Raw genomic sequence first — 5965 nt, forward strand, 5'->3', positions numbered from 1 at the left:
CACCAATCTTCCTTTCTGTCTCTTAACATTTCACAGAGTTTATCTTAGGCTACATGTTTTTGGTTTTTTGGGGTTTTTTTTTGGGGTTTTCTTTTTTTCCCTGTGATAATTCTACTTATATATAATTTTCAAGGTTTGTACTGCTTCTGTTGAGGCTTGATCCTGTTGAGTCTGAGCCTTGCACCACAGTGTGTCCGATGTCACCTGTCCAATAGCAGCCTCTGTAGAGTTTCCCTCTAGGATGTAATTCTGTCTCACCGCATCTTTCTGTTATCTCCAAGCCCCATGTGTAAGCAGGGAGATACTGTGACCAAAGAAACTCTGTTGGACTGATGAAATGACCCATGTGTGTCTTTGTCTTTGTCGGGTTCCGACACCTTGAGAAGAGGTGAGAGATTCAGTTGTCTGCATCCAAGTTCAGGGCATTGCTCTTCTCTCAGCAGTGTCTGGTGGCTTTGCAGGATAAACTGGGGAATGTCATTGCTCTCCATCTGAGAAAGGCGTGATCCAGGGCAGCTGGGAGTAAGAAAGAGCTCACCGTGCACTGAGCCACAGACAATCCTTTCCTTTGCAGGTGTCTCTGTTTTCTCCCTGAGTGCAGCAGAAATGCTGAAGGAATATATCCAGGAATATTCCCTAGGGAAGAAGGGGATGGAGATTTAAAAAAACCCCAAACCTCTCAAACTCCTTTCTGCAATCGTTTCCTTAGCACTGGCAGTGCAGATCCTGACAATCCCTTCTGCTTTAGGAGCGGTTTTATCTGACAAAGTCAAACACCAGCATTGGCCCCTCACCCCGTCATTCCCATGACCCCACTGCTGCAGAAAGGGCTGACTCCTCGGCAGGCAATGGGTGGGGGCTCTTCTCCTCACAGCACATTCAGCCAGCACCGCCCAGAGTTCCAGGCACAGAGCTGAGGGAAGGTCTCCTAGAAAATGTAAAGGACGTGCATAGCAGGGGAGGGTCTATGAGATATGGCTCTTTATCTGCTCAGAGAGATCTTCCCTAAGTTGTCACTGTCTTTCCCTCTGCCATTTTTCAGCCCCACTCGAGACCAGACTACGCATTCACTCTCTCACTCCCTCCACCCTCCAAGACAATAGGGAGAGATTGAGATCTGGACGGAAAACACCAAAAATAGTAGCACGATAATTAAGGATAATCTTTGACAATAGATGATAATGTATGTAGCTTATTTTACAGCACACAATGTAAATATACAGAATTAATCACGAAGAAGGAAGATATTACTCCAACTAACAAGGACAGCAGGATAAATATGGAGCAAACAAGCTATTGGCGAAACATCAGGAGCACAGATGGACAACAAACAGCTGCCGTGGGCAATTAATGGCATATGAGGGCCCAGAGGTAAAAAGTTTAACCTCCTCTTCCTCGCTCTTCCCCGCTGCCTTCATCCCCAAAGACCCCCGTGCACAACCACCAGACATCACGGCGCAGGCGCAGTAAGGAGGAGTCTGGGGCATGGACTAGGGAAATGAGTTCCAGGAATGGGTCCACCTTTTCGGGAAAAGGTCATGAATATGTATAGGCGTTATCACAATCCTTATGAATATGTAAACACTCCTGTGGATAAATATAGAAAAGTCCACTGACACAGGCGCGCATCTTTTTTGGGAAGTGATTCCCTGTGCGCCCAGTGCATCGAAAATAAACTATACCTACTTTACAACCTTCTGGGTTGTGGAGTTTCTTTCTCCGCGTGTCACTGTGAGGCTTCATGGGCTGCAGGGGGACAACCTGCTCCACCATGGTCATCACCACAGGCTGCAGGGCAATCTTGGCCAGGAGCCGCATTACTGCTCGCACTCCTTCTGCACTGACCTTGGTGTCCGCAGCTGTTCCACTCACAGGAAATCCTTCACAGCAGGCAGGCAGGTGCCTCTCAGGGTCTCTTCACATCATCCATCTCATCTCCTCTCCACTTCTTGCAGCTGGGCTGGGCCCAGTCGGGCCCAGTCAGCCGTCCGGCAGGAGGCCAGAGGGTGAGGCCTGCAAGGCCCACAAGGCTTGTGCCTCTCTGCCCCTGCTCAGCTTCTTTACATTATCTCCTTTTTTTCTTTCTGTTTTTCCCCTTAAATACGTTATCACAGAGGCGTTATCACGGAACATTCTGCTACCAATTGGCTCGGCCTTGGCCAGCAGTGGGTCCGGCTTAGGCCCGGCCAAGTCCACTGAACAAAGGGGAGTAACTTCTAGCAGCTTCTTAGAGAAGCTACCACCGTAGCCCCCCCGTCACTAAATAAAACCAGAACAGTCCTTCACTGGATACATCTTCTGGGCAGTGAGCTGACCGTCTCTGTAGAACACATGATCTCCAGGACACCCGACTGTCTGCTTTGCCTGTCCTGTTGGCCTGTGGGCTGCCCTCCAGAAAGGCTCAGGTCTCTCATAGCAGCGCTGAGCTTCCCCTTGGAGGCCAGGACTCTTCTCTCAGAGTCCTTTGCTTCTCTCGTGAGGAGTTGTGTCCTGCTCTATCACAACTCCACCTCTGGGCTGGGAAGGAGAAGAATTCACAGATCCACTCTTTGAAACATTGCTCCCCTGCTCTCATCAGAGTCTAACTTTGTTTAGTTGTTTTGTTTGTTTCTTTTTTATAAGAGTAATTTGTGCATGAAGTCATCTTGTAGGCAAAAGAAGTGAAAGCACAGGGCAGATGGGAGAATTACGATTGGACACTGCCGCTCTCCAGATGCTGCACTAAGACACAGAGAGTTGAGCCATTTGCCTGTCCCATATCAAGATTCTTCACACTTGCAGTCATAAACCCAAGGATTTCTACCCCTAAAACAAACACTCACCAGATGTGATATTGAAAAATACCCAATACAGAAAACAATTATTATAAACACATGCGGAGACTCTGTTCCACACTCTCTTCAGAGCCATGAGTGGAGAACTGAACTTTTCCATTAAAGCTGGATTACATCTGACATCCCTTGTGAACACTGGAACTGTCACCAAAAAAAGCCAAAACACCAGCTCCAACGCACCCACTACAGCAGGGCAAAGCTTACTATTCAGCACCACACAGGCAGAGCTCCTGCTCCTCACAGCAAACTCAGGCAGTAGGAATCAGAGAGAGAAAAAGAATTTCAATGTGGAAGGGTGGGGATATTCTATGAAATTTGGAAGGGCTTTCCTCAGAGAAGTTTGTCCTAATTTTTCCCTATGTTTTCCTTTTTAAAGCAGTGTTCTTATACCAAGAAAGAGCAAATGTCCAACGGCAGCTCCACCACTGAGTTCCTCCTCCTGGCATTCGCAGACACAACGGGAGCTGCAGCCCTTTCACTTCTGGCTCTTCCTGGGCATCTCCCTGGCTGCCCTCCTGGGAAACGGCCTCATCACCACTGCCATAGCCTGCGACCACCGCCTCCACACCCCCATGTACTTCTTCCTCCTCAACCTCTCTCTTCTTTACCTTATCTCCGTCTCCTCCTCTGCCCCCAAAGCCATGGTCAATTCCTCCTGGGACTCCAGGGACATCTCCTATGCAGGATGTGCCTTGCAGGTCCTTCTGGTCTGCTCATTCCTTAGAACAGAGAATGCCCTTCTCACTGTCATGGCCTACGACCACTATACTGCCATCTGCAGACCCCTGCACTACGGGACCCTCCTGGGCAGCAGAGCTTCTGTCCACATGGCAGCAGCTGCGTGGGGCAGTGGGTTTCTCAGTGCTGTCCTGTACGCGGCCAATACATTTTCACTGCCACTCTGCCACGGCAATGCTCTTGAGCAGTTCTTCCGTGAAGTCCCCCAGATCCTCAAGCTCTCCTGCTCAGACACCTACCTCAGAAAAGCCGGGCTTATTGTGATTAGTCTCTGTTTCTCATTTGGCTGTTTTGTGTTCATTGTGGTGTCCTATGTGCAGATCTTCAGGGCTGTGCTGAGGATCCCCTCTGAGCAGGGACGGCACAAAGCCTTTTCCACGTGCCTCCCTCACCTGGCTGTGGTCTCCCTTTTTGTCACCACTGCCATGTTTGCCCACCTGAAGCCCCCTCCATCTCCTCCCCTTCTCTGAACCTGGTGGTGTCATTTCTGTACTCGGTGGTGCCTCCAGCACTCTCATCATCAGTCCCATCATCAGTCATCATCATGAGCACCTCCTCATCTACAGCACGAGGAACCAGGAACTCAAGGATAACCTGATGAAAGAGTACAAATACATATTCTTCCATCATTAGTGAGGACCCACCATACACTTTTAACTCCCGGGAATGCAGTAAAAGAATGGTAAAAGGATTTGTAGTGCTGGGGAGTGTGCTCCTTTTCGGCCATGTTGCTCCCGGAGCATGCTGGGAGCTGTAGTGCTGGGGTATGTGGCTGCTGGTCGGCCATGTTGCTCCCGAGGCATGCTGGGAGCCGTAGTGCTGGGCCACGCGGCTGCTGGTCGGCCATGTTCCTCCCGGGGCATGCTGGGAGCTGTAGTGCTGGGCATGTGGCTGCTGGTCGGCCATGTTGCTCCCGGGGCATGCTGGGAGCTGTAGTGCTGGGGCTTGTGGCTCCATGTCTGCCATGTCTAGTGCTGGGCCACGGGGCAGCTGGTTGGTGATGTTGTTCCCGGGGCATGCTGGGAACTGTAGTGCAGGGCATGTGGCTGCTGGTCGGCCATGTTGTACCTGGGGCACGCTGGGAGCTGTAGTGCAGGGCATGCTGGTACTGGTCGGCCATGTTGCTCCCAGGGCATGCTGGGAGCTGTAGTGCTGGGGCATGGGCTCCTTGTAGGCCATGTTGCTCCCAGGGCATGCTGGGAGCTGTAGTGCAGGGCATGTGGCTGCTGGTCAGCCACGTTGTACCCGGGGCATGCTGGGAATTGTTCTGACCCCACACTGACCTTCCGGGCAGCCGTGTTGATGCCCGCAGGTGCGATCTCTGCTCCAGCTGCAGCCCGAGCAAGGTGGGCGCTCCCCAGCCCATGGTGGTGCTGGGGAGCTCCAGAGCGCCCAGTGCCATAGGGTCAGCTGGAGCCGGGCCAAGCTGGGGCATCCTCGGGAGTGTCCCGAGAGCTGGGGAGGGGAGGGAGATGGAGACAGAACTCCCCGGGCACAAGCACCAGGCACCCTATCTCCCAGAGCCCCCTTGAGCCCCCGGGGTTTTAGTTACTGCAGTCATAGGAGGAGGAGTGTTTTTTTCTTTTACAACAGTCCACGTACCGAAATGAGCTCTTTGTATTGCCGTTTAGGTTCAAACATCTTGTTTGGGTCTGGTCAGGAAGGTATTTGGAAAACATCACTGTTGCATTTGGGGAATTTGGATTCCCATCCCTCCCCCTACTCCCCAAACTCTGTAGGATCCAGACCTTTTCTCCCTACCCACCTGTGGGTAGCCTGGCTTTCTTTGTTTTGCTGCCCCATGCCAAGAATACAGCAAGTGACTTGAGGGGTTTGTTGTGTGCTCCAGGCCAAAGAAAGTTTTAAACGGTCCCGGGTTATTCTCTGCAGCCATGCATCATGGTAGATTTTGTAAAGAACGCTGGGATGATGCATCAGAAGTGACAGAAAATGAGGTGATACTGCTAGTATTTTATTTTCAGTGCATGGTTTTGGAAAGAATATACTCAAATATTCTACAATACTGATCTGTGAGAAAAAGATGAGTGCAAGGTAAGGAGCATCATGCTGCGTTTATTGCTGAATGTATGTTTTCAGGTCGTTCAAACCAGAAAGTACACGCAGAGATTGTGCCTGCCAAAGGATTTGAATTTTTGTCCCAGGGCACGCGTATGAGTACTGGGGAGCAGTTTGCAGGAGCAGAACTTCAGCCTGCTCTTTTTAAAAAAAAAAAACCCAAGTAAAGTCTGTGAACCTCCAAGAACAGCCCCACAGTTTCCTGGCCTCAGCCCTTGTGCGCTGTGTTTCCCCGGCAATGCTGAGGGCGGGTCTGCGGGAAACCCCTGCTGCTAATAAACCACCCTTTATCGCGGAGCCGGGCCCCGTGTCCCAGA

The 5965-nt window shown here is 51.0% G+C and overlaps 1 pseudogene; it reads left to right on the top strand.

Annotated features, from left to right (window-relative positions):
* The first annotated feature begins 3475 nt into the window (after nt 1-3475).
* Nucleotides 3476-4170, top strand: LOC147599898 (olfactory receptor 14C36-like; annotated as a pseudogene).
* The last annotated feature ends 1795 nt before the right edge of the window (nt 4171-5965 follow it).

This window comes from Chlamydotis macqueenii, chromosome 8 (assembly GCF_036417535.1).
Source record: "Chlamydotis macqueenii isolate bChlMac1 chromosome 8, bChlMac1.mat, whole genome shotgun sequence".
NCBI classification, from domain to species: Eukaryota; Metazoa; Chordata; class Aves; order Otidiformes; family Otididae; genus Chlamydotis; species Chlamydotis macqueenii.